At 41.1% G+C, this 6,389-nt stretch overlaps 1 long non-coding RNA gene across 1 annotated transcript; it reads right to left on the bottom strand.

The window, feature by feature from the left end:
* Nucleotides 1-3,138: 3,138 nt before the first annotated feature.
* LOC308163583 lies at nucleotides 3,139-6,137 on the bottom strand. The gene is made up of 4 exons (XR_013937620.1): nucleotides 6,044-6,137; nucleotides 4,545-4,628; nucleotides 4,359-4,452; nucleotides 3,139-3,426 (listed from the first exon to the last, which is right to left on the bottom strand). It is a non-coding gene; the product is annotated as an uncharacterized lncRNA (long non-coding RNA).
* Nucleotides 6,138-6,389: the final 252 nt, after the last annotated feature.

Genomic DNA, 6,389 nt, shown 5'->3' with positions numbered 1-6,389 from the left:
TAGTGGTTATCATGTCTGCTTTACACGCAGAAGGTCCTGGGTTAGAGCCCAAGTGTAACTAGTGCTTTATTGGGCCCGCTTTCAACTCAATTTTGTTTTCCCGTACATTGAACGTACTATAGAGGTTTCCATAGTGTAGTGGTTATTACGTCTGCTTCACACGCAGAAGGTCCTGGGTTCGATTCCCAGTGGAACCACCACTTTAATGGGCGGCGGTAAACTGAATTCTGCAGGATGTCAGCTTGAGACACTCTTCAAGAATTCCAGTCTCCCTGTACATCCAGCGGGTTCCATAGTGTAGTGGTTATCATGTCTGCTTTACACGCAGAAGGTCCTGGGTTCGAGCCCCAGTGGAACCAGTGCTTTATTGGGCCCGCTCTCAAATCAATTCTATAGAATGTCAAGCTGAGCCACACTTAAAGAATTCCTCTCTTACTATTGGGCCTGCTTTCAACTCAATTTTGTTTTCCCGTACATTGAATGTACTATCGAGGGTTCCATAGTGTAGTGGTTATCACGTCTGCTTCACACGCAGAAGGTCCTGGGTTCGATACCCAGTGGAACCATCACTTTAATGGGTGGCAGTCAACTGAATTCTTGACAATGTCAGCTTGAGCCACTCTACAAGAATCCCGGTCTCCCTGTACATCCTAGGTCCTGTAGTGGTCTCCATAGTGTAGTGGTTATCGTGTCAGCTTTACATGCAGAAGGTCCTGGGTTCGAGCCCCAGTGGAACCAGAGCTTTATTGGGCCCGCTCTCGAATCAATTCTATAGAATGTCAGGCTGAGCCAGTCTTCAAGAATTCCTGTCTTACTATATGGCCCGCTTTCAACAAAATTTTGTTTTCCCGTACATTGAATGTACTACAGCAGGTTCCATAGTGTAGTGGTTATCACGTCTGCTTCACACGCAGAAGGTCCTGTGTTCGATCCACAGTGGAACCACCACTTTAATGGGCGGCGGTCAACTGAATTCTACAGGATGTCAGCTTGAGCCACTCTTCAAGAATTCCTGTCTCCCTGTACATTCTCTGTCCATCCTCTGTCCTATTGTGTGTTCCATAGTGTAGTGGTTATCACGTCTGCTTAGCACGCTGAAGGTCCTGGGTTCGATACCCAGTTGAACCGTCACTTTAATGGGTTGCAGTCAACTGAATTCTAGACAATGTCAGCTTGAGCCACTCTTCAAGAATTCCAGTCTCCCTGTACATCCTAGTTCCTGTAGTGGGTTCCATAGTGTAGTGGTTATCACGTCTGCTTCACACGCAGAAGGTCCTCGGTTCGATACCCAGTGGAACCATCACTTTAATGGGTGGCAGTCAACTGAATTCTAGACAATGTCAGCTTGAGCCACTCTTCAAGAATTCCAGTCTCCCTGTACATCCTCGGTCCTGTAGCGGGTTCCATCGTGTAGTGGTTATCATGTCTGCTTTACACGCAGAAGGTCCTGGGTTCGAGCCCCAGTGGAACCAGTGCTTTATTGGGCCCGCTCTCAAATCAATTCTATAGAATGTCAAGCTGAGCCACACTTAAAGAATTCCTGTCTTACTATTGGGCCTGCTTTCAACTCAATTTTGTTTTCCCGTACATTGAATGTACTATCGAGGGTTCCATAGTGTAGTGGTTATCACGTCTGCTTCACACGCAGAAGGTCCTGGGTTCGATACCCAGTGGAACCATCACTTTAATGGGTGGCAGTCAACTGAATTCTTGACAATGTCAGCTTGAGCCACTCTTCAAGAATCCCGGTCTCCCTGTACATCCTAGGTCCTGTAGTGGTCTCCATAGTGTAGTGGTTATCGTGTCAGCTTTACACGCAGAAGGTCCTGGGTTCGAGCCCCAGTGGAACCAGAGCTTTATTGGGCCCGCTCTCGAATCAATTCTATAGAATGTCAGGCTGAGCCAGTCTTCAAGAATTCCTGTCTTACTATATGGCCCGCTTTCAACAAAATTTTGTTTTCCCGTACATTGAATGTACTACAGCAGGTTCCATAGTGTAGTGGTTATCACGTCTGCTTCACACGCAGAAGGTCCTGTGTTCGATCCACAGTTGAACCGTCACTTTAATGGGTGGCAGTCAACTGAATTCTTGACAATGTCAGCTTGAGCCACTCTTCAAGAATTCCAGTCTCCCTGTACATCCTAGTTCCTGTTGTGGGTTCCATAGTGTAGTGTTTATCATGTCTGCTTTACACGCAGAAGGTCCTGGGTTCGAGCCCCAGTGAAACCAGTCCTTTATTGGGCCCGCTCTCAAATCAATTCTATAGAATATCATGCTGAGCCACACTAAAATAATTCCTGTCTTACTATTCAGAATCAGAATCAGAATCAGAAGACTTTTATTGCCATGACGTGTAAACATGTTAGGAATTTGGTTTGGTACCATGGAGCACGGTTTACAGAAGGACAGGTGCAAGACAGGACAAGACAGTGCAAACCAACATCAAAGTGCAAGAGTCATAATTAATATAAATATAAAGTACAGAGATCGGGCCCGCTTTCAACTCAATTTTGTTTTCCCGTACATTGAATGTACTATAGAGGGTTCCATAGTGTAGTGGTTATCACGTCTGCTTCACACGCAGAGGCCAGTCGCGTGTTGCTATAACGGAGATTTTTAACCGTTTATTGACCCTTTCTTGCCGTCTTTTCAGCCGCGGGTTCGAATCCACCTGAGGACATTACTGTCAAAAATATTTTCTTTTTTAAAGTCTTAATCAATTAAATGTTTAATGTAACACAACATGTTTTGATGATTTATAATTCATTTCATTAAAGAAAACAGGACATCTTATGCTATTTATTGGTTTAACATTGCAATGTATTCTGCCCTGTTGAGTTCTCTAACCCTAAGCTCCATTGTTGATGTTAATGTAACCATTATACTGTTTTAAAACATACACAGACACGTGGATGTATTGAACTCCACACTTGATTTATTAAAAAGCACACACGCACAACTGCTAAACCATGTACATAAAAAATAAACAAAACTGATTAAACCTTGGTTGTATCTAACTAAAACAAAATGTGCATATTTAAAACAATTTCCAACAGTGTTACAACATTAATTAATCATTTCATTGTAAATAAAAACTCTACTATGTGTGTGTGTGTGTGTGTGTGTGTGTGTGTGTGTGTGTGTGTGTGTGTGTGTGTGTGTGTGTGTGTGTACAGTCTCTTTCCCTTCTAAGGTGCCACACTGATCAGGACCCTGGCCACTCAACCCATGGCCATTCAGCCCCATCTTCATCCAGATGCTCTGATGGGGACAGCAGTTCCAGCGGCCGACATTGTGATCGTAGCTGGGGATGGAAGGCTCAGCTGCAGGCTGTGTTGGGGGCGGAGGGAGAGAGGCTGCAGGCTGCGTTGGGGGCGGAGGGAGAGAGGCTGCAGACTGTGATGGAGGAGCATGGTGTGGCAGTGCTGCATGACAACAAAATAAATAGGAAACACATGTTAAACCAAAAAGGAGCTGTGCATAGACTTCAGTTAAAAAACATGCCAGAGTATTGAGGCAGCACTGTATGCTGCTCTGCTCTGGTAGGGGCAGGGTGCTTCACATGACACTTCTAGTATCAGAGAGAGTAGTACATTCACCATTTTTAAATCTAGAACCAAAAAATTACAGAAAGAACATCAGTTCTGTGATCATTAATTGTATTGATGATGATGATGATGATGATGATGATGATGTGTGTGTGTCTTAACTAGTGTAATGTTGTGTTGTAATGTTTTTACTTTATTTTTATTTTTATTATCAACATCATTTATATATATATATATATATATATATATATATATTATATATGTTACGGTACATGTGGGAATACGGTACATGTGGGAAAACTAGGGTTAGGGTTAGGTGCTAAGGTGCTACGGTTAGGGTTAGGGATAGGGATAGGGTTAGGGTTAGACATGCCATCATGTACCAAGTCGACGTAGCACCTAACCCTAACACTAGTTTTCCCACATGTGCCGTCTTCTCACATGTACCGTAACATATATATATATATTTATTATTATTATTCCATTGTTGATTAGAACTTTATTGTATCTTAGTCATTTGTATTAGTGTATCCTGTTTCCCTATTGTCTTGTTACCCTTCCCCCAGGGACTACAGATGGAAATTAGCTCTGAACTATATCTGAAGCAATATATGTATTGTGCATTATCCCTGTCAAATAAACTAATAAACAAACATGTAATGTAGGATCTAAGGTAATAGGATGCAAAAGAAGTCTCAATAGTTTGTTAAATATCCACAGCAAAGTACCAACATTTACAGATGACTTTCAATCAAAATAACAGACCTGGTTGAAATTGTGTGCAATATAAATAAACTGAAATGACATACTGTATTCCCACACGGCGGGTTCTAGAGTGTAGGCCTAAGGATGGGGCCCAGGCAAGCCGCTGAGGAGGTATTGGCAGCAGGACCATCACTGGAGCTGAAGGAGGAGGTAACATGAAACTTCACACAACTGGAAATCACTTTGACAGTGAATAAAGATGGGACACACAGTAATGTACATGAATTAACCTTGCAAAGGAGACGCAGTCACATCGGATTCATCATCATGAGCTGGTCTCAAGAGTGTAACTGAAGCAGTCAGTTTGCTCCTCACTGTAAAAGAAAATAAAGTGTTATTCTCTCCCTCACTAATGCCTGGCTTATTCATCATGCTTGTAAATGGGTTATAGCCACATTCTGTCATTACCTGTTATAGTCTGTCAAGCTGATTTGAACATTAATAAGTCTCAGTATGTCTACTCTGATGTGAATATGTCTCATCTGATGAGAATTACATATACATTGGTATATAGGCTATTTGTTATGAATGGATATTTAGTTCAATGTTCACTTCTTTAAAGCAGGTAAAGCCTCAGTGACGGTATGCATGTTTAAACACATTGATTGTGAAATCAAGGGTTTGGTATGTTTCTAAATTGTATGGGTGTCACCTGCTCAAAATGCCTCTTACATACTGTAATGTACATGCCAAACCCTTGAAACACATCTTCAAAAAGGATGCAAAAAGAGAACTCGTATGAACACTTATCCTCCTCCTACAAATAGATACAATATGGAATGTAATAAAACATGCAATTACACATGTACTGTACAGAGCAGACATACATTGTAAATACATGTAGGCTAACTAAACTTGTAAATAAACTAACTGTACATACATTTACACTTTAATTGTCCTATAATATAAATTACACCTGATTGATTTGATTTGATTTAGGCCTATTTGAAAGTTAATATCACAGTGTAACACTGGGGGATTTACTAAATGACAACATTGTGGGCACTGCTAGGCAGCAGTCATATCATTTGCACATTAGTATGTACAATACTGGTGTACATATTATGTACAGTAGCCTAATGCTGTATAGTATGGCCAGGCTATCATTGTGCAAAACTGTGTAGACTAGCATTGCAGTAGTATCTAAAACATTGCACAACCATAACACTATGAATAACTCGCAAGACGGTTCGCAAAACCCACACACTGTTATTAACATTGTTAATTTAACAACTGTTGAACAAAGTATTGAGACAGCAGACTTGTCCGATGTGTAGCCGTACAGTAGCTTGGCAAATCAATATCGAAATAGCTTTGAATATGTTACCTATATATATATATATATATATATATATATATATATATATATATATATATATACATATATGTTACCGTAGACACGTCCGGACCTGACAGACATGTCCGATAACGAGTCAAGTACAGCAAAAGTACCGTAAATTGAAAACTGTCCGCTTTTCAGATTCAGATTCAGATTCAGATAACGTTTATTGCCATTATGCATACACATATAGGAATTTGCTTCGGCATTACAGTAAGTGCGTTTATACTTTTTTCACGTGTATACAAAAACAAATGCAAAAAAACAGGGCAACACAGGACAGACAACAGTGCATTGGATAGTGCAACATATATAAAGTGCAGTGCTTTCTGCAGCCCCTCTTGTATGTCTACTTATTATATATTATTACAGTTAATGTTTGTGACTTACCTATTAACCAAACGAAGAAAGTAAACTTGAGAGTTTAGAACGCGAGAAAGACGGTACGCTGTCTTTGCCTTTCAGGAAATAGTGCAGTCGAGTTGATTTCAGTGTTGTGACGTGACGTCACTGCTCAATGCGCCACAAAACCATCCGGTGGCCGAAAATATATGAACTATATAGAACTACCAAAGTGAACGGGATCTTAACTACTGCCATAGACAATGAATGGGCCAATGCAAAGTCTATGGCAGTAGTGTAGGCATATCTCTCGATTGCCGCGCAGAAGGTCCTGGGTTCGATACCCAGTGGAACCATCACTTTAATGGGTGGCAGTCAACTGAATTCTTGACAA

Source organism: Nansenia antarctica (assembly GCF_963989245.1).
Source record: "Nansenia antarctica genome assembly, chromosome: 8".
NCBI lineage: Eukaryota > Metazoa > Chordata > Actinopteri > Argentiniformes > Microstomatidae > Nansenia > Nansenia antarctica.
The sequence above is the reverse complement of the archived record's forward strand: the minus strand, read 5'-3'. Positions and strand labels throughout refer to the sequence as shown.